This window comes from Castor canadensis, chromosome 7, assembly GCF_047511655.1.
Source record: "Castor canadensis chromosome 7, mCasCan1.hap1v2, whole genome shotgun sequence".
NCBI lineage: Eukaryota > Metazoa > Chordata > Mammalia > Rodentia > Castoridae > Castor > Castor canadensis.
In genome coordinates this window covers 40,675,293-40,687,993 of record NC_133392.1, presented here as the reverse complement: position 1 = coordinate 40,687,993, position 12,701 = coordinate 40,675,293, and the positions used below count along the sequence as shown (strand labels likewise).

The 12,701-nt window shown below is 39.9% G+C and overlaps 1 protein-coding gene across 2 annotated transcripts in view; it reads right to left on the bottom strand.

The window, feature by feature from the left end:
* The window catches only part of Slc16a12 (solute carrier family 16 member 12), an 84,234-nt gene that overhangs the window by 61,256 nt on the left and 10,277 nt on the right, over positions 1–12,701 (bottom strand). The window contains exon 2 of one of the 2 annotated variants that reach the window (XM_074078802.1): positions 7,518–7,651. The exons of the other annotated variant lie outside the window; for it this stretch is intronic. The gene's annotated coding sequence lies outside the window, so the exon portion shown is untranslated. The remainder of the gene's footprint in view (positions 1–7,517; positions 7,652–12,701) is intronic. 2 annotated transcript variants of the gene reach the window in all.

The window sequence follows — 12,701 nt, the reverse complement described above, 5'->3', positions numbered from 1 at the left end:
ATGTTTGGGAATAGCAGAGTCAGACTAGTTTGCAGATGATTTGGCCCTTCCAAAACTCATGTGAAAATGTAATCCCTAATTTGAGGTAGTAAAGGGGCAGAAATTTAATCCAACTATAGTATACAGAGGTGGAGCATTTGGAGGGTAATTAGAATTAAAGTCATCAGAGTGTGGGCCAATAATTAAATACTGGTGGCTTTATAAGAGAGAAAAGGACACATGTATATGGCTTCCTCTCTCCCCATATAATGCCCTGTGCTGCCTCAGGGCTCTGTGCAAGGCCACCACCAGATGCAGCCCACTGACGTGGGATCATAACCATGAGCACCCCACACCCCCCGCCTCTTTTCTTTATAACTTGCCCAGTCTGTGTATTGTGTTATTAGCAACAGAAAAAAAGACTAAGACTAAGACAAATTGTACAGGTAAATTGTGATATGCCTACGAGAAATCTCTAAGTAGACAGGAGGACCTATAACTTGGGTCAGAGCCCAGGAGAGAGATCTGGTGTCCAGATGCTATGAATACGATCTTTATCCTAAAAGGTTCGTGTGCTTGAAGCTTGGTCCCCATGTGACAGTATTGGAAAGTAGTGCCTCTAAGATGTACAGCTTAATGGAAGACAATTAGATCATGGAGTACCACTCTTAAAAGCAGTGAATTAGGTGTCAAGGGAGGGGGTTAGGGCTCATAGGACTGGATTGATCAAGAGAGCAGGATGCTATGAAACAAGGACAACCCACATGCTTTACCTCTTTAGTGCACACAATGTATCCCTTCCACTTCTTTTTCATGTTGTAAAGTAGCCAGGGGTGTCCATGACAGACCACAGCGCCATGTTGTTTGGACTTTCTAACAATCAGAATTGTGAGTCAAATAAGCCTCTTTCCTTTATAAATTACCAATCTTGTATATTTTATTACAGCGACACAAAACAGACTAAGACCTCTAAGATTTATACTTAGAGGTCAGAGCACACAGTCAGCCACTGGAATCCCAAATAGCAGGCCTTCCACTAGCACCATCTATCAAATGGCAGATACAGATTTAGCAGTTTGGGTAGACCCTGAAATTCACACTTTGGACAAGCTCATAAGTGAGGCAGACCTGTGCTGGTCCAGGGGCCACATTTGAGTAGAAGATGCCCTATGGGATGATAGAAAATAAGAGTGATTAGGACTTTGAGGAATGCCAATTTTTAATACAGGGTTAGGAAAAGAGGAGGCTACAAGAAAATTGAGAAAATGTAACCAGAAAGGTAAAAAAAAGTCCAGTGGAAAATGGTATCTCCATCAACAACAAAAAAGGAAATAGTACCATGAACCAGGTGAGACCTTAAGAAGAGAAATACTGTGCCCTCATAGTCAGCTCAAGCTGCTGCAACAAAACCCTAGAGCACTGGTGGCTTAAACAGCAGACATGTATGTTCTCACAGTTCTAGAGACTGGAAGCCTGAGACAAGGATGTCAGCAAGGGAATTCTCTGATGAAGGCTCTCTTCCTAGCCGGCAGATGATTGCCTTCTCTGTGTATGCTCACATAGCTTTCCTTAGTACATGCATTTATTCTGTGAAGAGAGATTTCTTTCTTCCTCTTCTTGTAAGGACACCAACCTTATCTTGGGGGCTCTACTCCAGGACCTTGTATAAATTGAATCACTTCTCAAAGTCCCACCTTCAAATACCATCACATTAAAGGAGACAGGTATTACATAAAATTTGCAGGAGTTCACTGATTTGGACTGAGCTCCTACATTAGGCTCAACAGACCAAACCAAAATGGTTTATCAGACTTTCTGAAAAAAATCAGAAGAGAAAGAGAGATAATAACCAATCTCCAAACAACCCGGTTTTAGCTCACATGATAAGGAAATCCCCTCAGCTTTACTAGAAAACTAACTTTGAAATAATCAATCTGTTTTTTGTTCTCTGTTTCTGCTTTCTTCAGTCCTTTTCTGTCTCTAAAACCAACCTCTTCAGATTGGGTCATCAGGAAATATTTATTTTTTTATGGAATGAGGTATTGTCCAGTTGTAGAATCACAAGAAAAGTCAACTAAGATCCTTAAACTAAATTTATTGTAATTTTGACTTTTGATTAAGGCTTAAACATAAATTTTTAGAGACAAACAGTCCTAAATAGTGCCCATGGGACTTTGTAGAGATGTAAAAGTGCCCATTAGGTGTTTGGCAATAGTTTCAGTGGATGATGTGATTGAGGGTATATGAATTCCTAAGATCACTTTTGTAATACTTTTGGCTGTCAGGACTCTCAAGTCTCTACAATGGAAAATTCCCCAGATCAAGGATATTGAGATCCTAGTTTGGCAGAATCAATGAGCTACAGGTAAACATTTGAAGACGGAAACAGGAATCCACATAAAAAATATTCACCTCCTTAATACCCACTAACTCACCAAAAACCAGCTAACCTATCAGGGCAGGGAAGAGCACACCTTCTGTGCCAGAGGGCTCCAACCCCTGCCACCTGCTTTTTCTCTCTCTACAGTGGTCAATTTTGTCTCCTTTTGCAGACCCAGAGGAAGTTCATTTTGTTGAAATGGAAGATAAGGGCAGTCACCGATGCCTCTTGTCCCTGCTTTCCCACAAGAAGCTCAGGAAAAGGCACAGGGTTGCTAGGTTCATGCTCACAGGCTTGTTATTGTAGTGACTGCATCACAGTCATATTGTAGAAAGCCCTGTTTGAGCACTCATTAGAAAACCAGACCTGGAGAGCACTCCCCAATGACATCTCCTGAGGAACTGGGGGCTGGGTCACAGATCTCTAGCCTGACCCAAGAATCCACAGATTGTAGCCATTAAACCACACTAAGCCATCCTTATTAACCACACTAATTCATCACAATCAGTACTGTGGCAAAAGACATGGGACTTTTCACAATGAAGTTTTATTTTCAATTGAATAGCAAAACTAAAATTAAATAAACTAGGACTGTCTTATAGAGCCAATAATGTTTTATAATTGTGGTTATTTGGCAAAGCAAGACAACAGACTTAGCAAAATGCCAAAAAAAAAAAAAAGCTATCTCTACTATAGTAATCTTGTTTATCCCAAATCACTTATCCAGAAATATTTGCTAGGTGAAAAAGGTCTAAATACTAATGAAATCAAAATCCATGTAATTTATTCACAGGAACACACCTGTGTTTCTGACTCATGTACTCTTAACCTGGAAATAAGTCTAATATAATTATTCTAATATAATAGCGATCATTCTGGTTTAGTTGTTTTCTAAAGCAGGAGTGGATTCAAATGTCTAATCCAGGAGGGCAGGGGTTTTAGCTGATTTTATTCAACGATGTATCCCTAGCAAAAAGAACAGAGCTTAAGTATCTACTAAATGGTGAATGAACCCTGACAATCCTCCCCAAGGGAGAACAGGCTACAGCCCAGCCCTTCCTGATGATGTCAAGACTCATCTATTCCAAGCTTGGGCCACCAAAGATGTTTGACTTTGAAGCTAGTGGTTTAAATGCTGTGACAGATAACTTGCAAACAGATACTCCCCATAATGGGCATACAAATATCCTCTCTATGATCTTGTTTCCACAGATTATTTGATTAGCACTGTTTTCACTGAGTTTCTAGCAGATTACAAACTCCTTCATATTTGTTATTAGGGCAAATTGGTTGAATTAGCTGAAAAGTAAAATGTTAGCTTAGTGCCTAGACTTTTACCCTTTTCTCTCTATATACTGACCTCCATCTGGACAGTAATAGAGTGTCTAAGTAATTGAATTGTTTTTAATCTCTTCATGCTGCTTGGTATATTGTCGGCACTCAATGGCATTGGAGCTTTTCAATTTGAGTTACGACACTTCCTTTTTGGATTAACATTCTGTCTAAGTTAACAATAGTTTTACGGCAAGGACCTGGAATCCACTATGTCCACAGTAAGAAAATAATTCTTGTCAAAACCTAATTCATGAAAAATTCAAGGGTTCAAGAGACATTTTTGTTCATTTAGTTTGAAATGAAAATAGCTTACTAAGTCCTTTGGGGGTGGGGAATAGAATAGAAGCATATATTCTTCCAACTCAGAAAACCAACTTCATTGAAGAGAGAACTGTCACTGCCTTTTAAATCAAGAAGTTCCTGCCTGTTCAAATGGCCAAAAAACACATGAAAAAATGCTCATCCAGCAATACCACTCTTGGGGCTATACCCAAAAGAATGTGAAACAGGTTATTCCAGAGGCACCTGCACACCCATGTTTATTGCAGCACTATTCACAATAGCCAAGTTATGGAAACAGCCAAGATGCCCCACCACTGATGAATGGATTAAGAAAATGTGGTATTTATACACAATGGAATTTTATGCAGCCATGAAAAAGAATGAAATGTTATCATTTGCTGATAATGGATGGAACTGGAGAACATCATTCTGAGATTAGCCTGGCCCAAAAGACCAAAAATCATATGTTTTCCTTCATATGCGGACATTAGATCAAGGGGAAACACAACAAGGGGATTGGACTTTGATTACATGATAAAGCGAGAGCACACAAGGGAGGTATGAGGATCGTTAAGACACCCAAAAAACTAGATAGCATTTGTTGCCCTCAACATAGAGAAACTAAAGCAGATACTTTAAAGCAACTGAGGCCAATAGGAGAATGGGACCAGGAACTAGAGAAAAGGTTAGTTTGAGAAGAATTAATTTAGAAGGTAACACACATGCACAGGAAATCAGTGCGAGTCAACTCCCTGTACAGCTATCCTTATCTCAACTAGCAAAAACCCTTGTTCCTTCTTATTATTGCTTATACTCTCTCTTCAACAAAATTAGAGATAAGGGTAAAATAGTTTCTGCCAGGTAGCGAGGGGTAAGGAGGGGTAAGGGAGGGAGCAGGGGGTGGGGGGTAAGGGAGGGGATAGGGGGAAGGGGGGAGAAATGACCCAAACATTGTATGCACATATGAATAAAATAAAAATTAAAAAAAAAGGTTCCTGCCTGGGCATCTGTGAAAAGTGATGACACAACTGACAGTTTTCTGATCTTTTATATTTATACTGTACTTTATAATTCACAAAGCAGACTGTTCAAATGACTCCTCAAAGGACCAACTGTCATAGCCCCACAATGCTAAAATAACATAAATTATAAGTTACCCCTCTGACTCAATAGCAACTTTTCAAGAAAAATTAAGAAACACTACTCTCTATACACCTAATACCAATCATATCTTATTTCAAAAACATTAAAATGAGAGGAAAAAAGTGAACCTTAGACTTGGAGAAAACAAATCAAACTTCTAACCTTGAAACAACTTGCCCAAAGTCACTCAAATGATTTACCTGCAGAATCACAACATCTTCATTTCTTTTACACAACAGTAGCTGGATACCAACAAGACTAGCTATTGGAAAAATAGCAATGATGGTGAGACAACCCCTGGGCCTTCCTCTGACTTCACTGGTAAGGGGCCCTGTTCTCTGCTTGGGAAGTCAAAGTAGCACTGGCAGAAAGCCAGAGGGCACAAATAGCTCTCCTTTCTAGAAAGGGTGAGATTCCAGGGGACGCTGGCTTCTCTCAGCTGCTAAACTTGGAAGTCTCCTGGTCTCCAGAGCATGGCATGCCACACGCCTCATCCAGGTAGGTCCTAAAGAGGATAAGGCACTACTGACCTCCCGCAGCTATTCTGCCTGGCTGGAAGCAGGCACATCTGGCTTCCTTGGGTGGTTAGAACATGTGGGAAAGGTATCCTGGAAGCTTATCCACCAAACTCTTCCTAAGTGTGATCTGGAGGCATGGAAGTAGGTGGCGGGGGAGGGGGAGGACAGGATAGTTTTTATTCCCTTCTCTAAAGTCTAAATTCTTTTAAGGGTAATTTTAAAAGTTTAAATCTAGAAAAAAAAACAAGAAAACCAAATCTGGAATGTAAAATTTGGGGCTGGAGGTCTGATTCAAGGGTAGAGTGCCTTCATAGTAAGTCCAAGGCCCTACATTCAAGTCCCAGTACTACCAAAAAAAAAGAAAAAAGAATATACACTTTACATTTGGAAAGATTAGGGTCAAAATCCTGGCTTTCCCATTGACTTGTTGTGAGGCCCTGTACGAGTGACCTGAGTCTCCATTCTCTTCCTACATATCACAAGGTCATTATGGGTCCCTCCCCAAAACAATCCATTTCCTACACAACACACTTTCCACCTTCCCCATGTCCGAGGCATGCTTTGTGGTCTCTGTCTTTGGGACACTTCCTGGTAGAGGTGATCCATTCCTATTCTTTTCCTATTATCATAGCTAACATATTAGCTTTCATGGACCAATTAGACCTCTATAGAAAAAGCTCAGAAAAACTATAATAAGAATGCAACTCAAACTTTGGTTTATATCCACAGTGATGTTCAAAGACAGGAAATATGGAACATCAAATTATGTTCCTACTCCCTAACTTCGTACCTCTCTGATCGGTCCTAAGGCCATATATCTCAACACAATAAAAATTCAAGCTGAGTTCTATGAGGTTCTAATGAGACAAAATATATACAAGAACTTTATAAGCATTTGTAAACCCCTCTTTGATTTCAAAAGCATAAAAATGCAAAAAGCTCACATTTGGGAAAATAAAGAACAATGGAAAAAAGCATTAAGTGTTTTAAAAACACACAAACCTGAGTTTTGCTCATCTTCAGTGCAGTGAACCTTGAATTAATGATCAAAGACAACCAGACAGAAAACAGAGCAACTGTCAAAGGTCCGACAGCCAGTTGCTACTTTTCTGTGGCAACTCACCCTCCCCTTATTGTAAGCTACTTCTCATGGGCTTCTGATCCCAATCTACTTCTGTCAAATAAGCCAAAACCATGGAACCTTTGGGTGAAGCTAAATCTACACCTGTTCTCTGCTCCTACCCTTGAGCCCTAATGTTCCACACTTCAGCTTAACTGAGATGAGGAATAAAGCACTCAGCCTGTTCCTTGCATATCGTCATAACCAATAAGTGGTTAGTGAGTGTTAAGAGAATGCAATTACTGAGTGCTTAGTAAATGGAATTGTTGTTATTGTTGTTATTTATGAATAATCCAAATTTGTATACCTATTTAGAGTTTATATAAAGTGCTTTAAATTCCCACAACCATCCTGTGAGAAAACTGAGGCTCACAGAAGTTGGTAATTTATCCAAATTCACACTGCTCACAAATACTGAAGCTGGGACTTGACTCCCATCTGAGGCTCTTTCCCTTTAACAAGGCTGTCTGAATCTCACGATAGTACCTTTAGCTATCTCTCTATTAGGGACTTTGTTGCTGATTGTCAACACTCAGTCTACCCCAAAAAGTTAATCAAGAAATTATGGCAGCTGGGTATGGTGGTACACTCCAGTAATTTAGCACTTGGGAGGCTGAGGCAGTAGGAATGAGAGTTCAAGGCCAGTCTGGGATACCTATATAGCAAGACCCTGTTTCCAAAAAGGAAAGAAAAAGGATAGGATTATGGTAATTCTATCCCTCTTGGTGTTTAAAGGAAAGAGCAGTGACTCAGTTCTTACCAATGACTTAAGGAAAAGTCTTCTGGGAGCTTCCAGGAAAGTCTTCCTCACTGCTTAAGAGACATGAAGATATGACCTCTCTCCATCCACTCAGTTTCCTATTTCCATGTGAACCTTCAAACTTTTGAAGCCATCTTGGGACCATGAGAGGAATCAGATGAGACTGGTCAATCAAGTGCTTGCTGGCAGCTGCACCCCAAGCAACCAATCCCCAATTTTGTATCAATCCAAACATCCCAACCTTTCTGTTCCTATAACTGGTAAGGCAAGTTTTGCTAGAGGAAAACTCCCAACCTTGCAGATTAAGAATTCCAGTAGAAACTAAGTACTGGGTGCCATGACTCAGTGACAGTAACCATTGTGCCTGATTCTTACATGTTGGTATTTGAAATCCTAAGTACTCTATGACTTGTCATTTTCAGCAGTATGGCACAATGGTCAAAAGGCCTGTACTCTGGCTCTGCCACTTGCAGCTGTATAACCTCAGGTAATGTGCTTAACCTCTCTGTGTTGCAGTTGCTTCAGTTTAAAATCAGGATAATAATAACAGAGCCAAAAGAATCCCAGAGAAGTGAAGTCAGAGACCAGACTTTCTGCTACTGGGTTTCCTACTGTAGGAGAGAATTATCTTCCCTATTATGGAAGCTACTCTAAGTCAGGTTTCCTGTTTTTACATCCTACTTGATGCACTTTTTTCCTCTGTGCTCCTTATGTAACAGACCCAGTACACAGAATCTAGCCCTATGTAGTAGTTCTATGTATTCATATGTGGGGTTTTATAAGCTTACATCAGATCTAATTCTCATTTCCTGGAATCCTATTCTGGCAGAGGAGAAAAGAAAATAATAGTATGTACAGCTGTACAAAAGGAAAACATATTGCTGGTTTCCTGTCACATAGCTAACTATAGAAACCAAGGACACTGCACTGAGTTCCACTGAAGCTTCTGGCCCCTCTCCCACGACCCCCACCTCCACAAATCATAACAAAGCTCCACATCTGGAAGCCTGATGGTCTCAGCTTCCTCTTTCTGTCCAGGGAGTGCCACACTGCACATTACCAGAAGAAATAAAAGGGTAGGGAGGAAGAGCAGATTTCATCAGAGCATGTAGTTCTCTCAGAGCAATGGTGACCATTTGGCCAAAGCACCCCAAGTTCTCTGTGAAATGTGTTTTGCCAATTTGTACTTCAAGTTCTTTTTCAAAAAACTACATTGCAAAATGCAAGCTATTCAACTGTTCTTTTATAATGTTTTATTGGGTCACCTCGTGCATTATATGCCAGATATCAGCTAACCTTTTATATATTTCCCTAGCACCATGCATGACTGTGTTGAAGCTTTCTCACATTCAGACCAGCCCTCAGGACAACCAGGCATTATCCTTCAATCATAGGCAGAGCCTAGTCAACATCTATCCTCCATCTCTGTGATCTCAGCCCCAACCTATTCCCATAAGATTCATCTGCAATCCATTTCAGTCATGTATTGCCAAAGTCATACAATTAACCTATCATCAGATAGGCCAGCCCTCACTTCTGAGATCTAGGGTTGTGAGAAATAAGTATCTCTCCCTAATCCCAATTTTCTCTCCTCTACAAGACCTGGTTTACAACCTCCTAGAGCCTATAGACCGTTGCTGTTCCTTTTTTCCCGTCCACTAACTGGCCCTATTCTCTTTTCCTTCTCCTTAAAGACTGGAGTGGATGATCCATCACTTCAGTTGCTCTCTTGCTGGCATCTGCCTCCCAAGCTACCAATCCTCAATTCTGTATCAAGCCAAACATTCCAACTTTTCTACTCCTATGACTAGTAAGACAAGTTTTGCTAGAGGAAAATTCCCAAGTTTTCAGATTAAGAAGTCTAGCAGAAATTAAGTGCTGGGTGTCATGATTCAGCAACAGATGTTGCTTACACAGTGGTATTTGAAATCCTAAGTACTCTATGTACTCATCATTTTCAGCAGTATAGCAAAATGGTCAATGACTGTGTCCTGATTCTGCCACTTAGTAGCTGTATAACCTCAGGCAAGTTACTTAACCTTTCTGTGTTACAGTTGCTTCCATTTCAAATTAGGATAATAATTCCATCTTCACAAGGCTGTCATAGGAATTTAGAGAGTTACATGTATAAAGTAATTTTAATAATGCTTGGAACATAGTGTCCAAAACAGGTCAATTACTATTTTATAGGGAGACTTTCCTCCATTTCTTTTTCTTTTTTCTCTCTGTCTCAAAGAAAGACTTGTTCTTTTATATTTATCTCTCCAGCTAGCCTTCCTTCTTTTCTATATTTTGAACCCAGACCTTTTTCTGGATCCTATTAATTAACTCGAGGGTCTCGTAAAGACAGGAGGAAGAAGGTAAGAGAAAATAAAAAGGAAAAGAAGGAAAGAGCAGAGAAAAAACTCCCCTCAACCTCACACTACCTTCTCTGGCTAGCATCAATTATTTTCTTTCCTTCACAAACCCAGCCTCTTAAGATGTTTATACTGACTATCTCCTCACCCACTCTCATTCCACCTCAGTGGAATGGAATTTGCCTTCTGCCTTCCTTAATCACTGATGAAGCTGTTTTTGACATCATCACCAACAACTCCTCATTTCTAGTGGTTACTTTGTCATCCAATTAACTGACCTCTGTCTAGCACTGTTAACCTCTTTCTCATTATCAAAACTCATTCTTCCCTGAATTTCCATGACAGGAGTCTTTTCTGTTTATCTTTCTCCCCTATGGACTCCTACTTCTTACTTTCTTATGCTAGATTCTCTTCCTCTGGCCACTCATGATATGTTATGTTATTTATTCATTCACTCATTCAATAAATGCATTGAACATTTACCATAGGTTGGGGCAGTATCTTAGTCTGTTTTTCCGTGCTGATAATATAATACCATAGCCTGGGTAAGTAATAATGAAAAGAAGTCTATTTTGGCTCATGGTTCTGATTCAAGTTCAAAGGCCTATATATGGTGATGACCTTCCTACTGACTGCTAAGGCTGCACAGGGAATCACATGGTAAGACAATATGGAAGGGACAAGACCTAGCCATTCTGGAGATAGCCCATTTACCCATTAATTCACTAGATGCATGAAAGGATTAATCTATTCATGATAGCAGAGCTCTAATCACCTCTTAAAGACCCCATGTGGTCCTATCTCTCTATATTTTATCAGGGGGATTAAATTTCATCATAAGTTTCAGGGAAAAAAAAACATATTCAAACCATAGCAAGTACTATAATGAATAATGAGCCCAGTTGAGCTGGAACAGCTAAATCATGCAAGGGGCACTGATAACATTTTAGACACAACTCAGATTTATGAATGGTGTTTTTTGGAGGTGTGCCATGTCAGTGATTCTGTGAATAACACAGAGTCTCTGCCTCAACAATTGGCCCAATGAAAAAGACCAACACAGAACTACATAATTAGAGTATAAAAAGAAAGAGATATGCCCTGAGTACAGTGTGAGCCCAACCTGGCTATTCTCCTCCATTCTTTGACCTGCTTTTTACCTCTCATTTCCAGTTCCTCTTTTCCCAGGTAATTATATCCAGACATGTGATCCTATTATCAGATGATGCTCAGATTTTTTTTTGGCAGGACTTGGATTTGAACCCAGAGCCTCATGCTTGCTAAGCAGGTGCTCTACCAATTAAGTCACTATACCAGCAAATTTTTTATTTCTTGCTTAAAATACCAAACTACTTACCAAACCTCCAACTACATGCTCTCCAGGGCACCAAACATCAAGATTATAAATATAAATGCCTTACCATAAGGCATTAGCCTCATTTCCCATCTGTACATCTTCAACAGACCCTCTAGTTCATCACCCCTTTGGGCCTTTCTTTAAATCTTATTCAGAGCTATCTGTTTGGAGCACAAGCTAATTGACTCACCAAACTCCCACTTCTACCCTACTCTTCTGTTCAGAAGCTGCCAAAGCAAACTGGAGAGTAAGACTCTAAGTATTCTTGCTCCTGCCTATCCTCTGGTCTTTTGTTCTAGTGTCCTAGCTATGGATATCAGCCTTCCTGCATTACTGTCAAAAAAATGGCAATGCTTTTGGTCACAGTGTACTTTTCTACCTCAGTGCCCTTGTACATGTTGCTCCCGCTGTGTGAATTTCATGAATTTCTACATTTCTTTTTAATGGCTTGGCTAACGTAGATAGCCTTATGTGCCTCTGGCTCTTAACTGCCACAGCCAGCAGTCATTAATGAAATTCATCACTACTCTGTGATTCTTTGTACACAAACACCTGTCTTCCCAGGGAGGTGGAAAGGCTGAGGGCCTTTAGCACCAGCATGGTGTCTAGCACATGACGGATACACTGGTAACATTTGCCTATTGAAGAGGTAAACTCACTAAGTTATTTTAACATTGTTCAGTCACAACACTTTTTCTACAGACTTTAAACATAATTTTATTTCATTCAAGTGAAATGACCCTACCTCAGATTCTGTTTAAAACTACTACAAACTAAACTAAAACTTCATATGAACACAGCCTCCATTTGTAGCCAATTAGGTATATTATCATGCAAGAATTTATAAAGAAAGCAGAATTTTCCATGAAGATACTGAGATGCAAATTTGAGTGTATCAGCTAATCATCCTCATTTGGAATTTTAGTGAAATCATCATCTCTTCATAAAATTAAAATGTAGAAGACAAAGTAGTCAACCTAAAGAAGTTAAAGAAAGAAAGAAGAAAGAGAGAGGAAGAAAGAAAGGAAGGAAGGAAAGAAGGAAGAAAGGAAGGGAGGGAGGGAGGGAGGGAGGAAGGAGAAGGGGGAGGTGGAAAGGGGAAGGGAAAAGAAAAGAAACAAAATGAAACAAAAAGAAAATATGTGGGGCTTAATGACCAGTTTTTTATTACTGGAACAACCTAACTCTTAGGTAAAATATTTTAATGAGTGTCTTATGAGTATTTATTTATTCTTTACATGGATGCTTTGACTTTTTCTAAGAGTGTTTATAAATCTTTTAATAAAGTTAATATACAGTTGACTGGTGAGCCTTGTGACTAAATTTCCCAAACACCGCCCAGCACCGAGGGCAGGATCTGGGTCAATGAAACACAGTAAGTCACAGAACCATGTGGAATGGGAATTTAGCCCCAGGAGCTTGTGTGATCAGAGCCCAGCAGGCACCATTCCAGTTCCATAGGGAAGAACT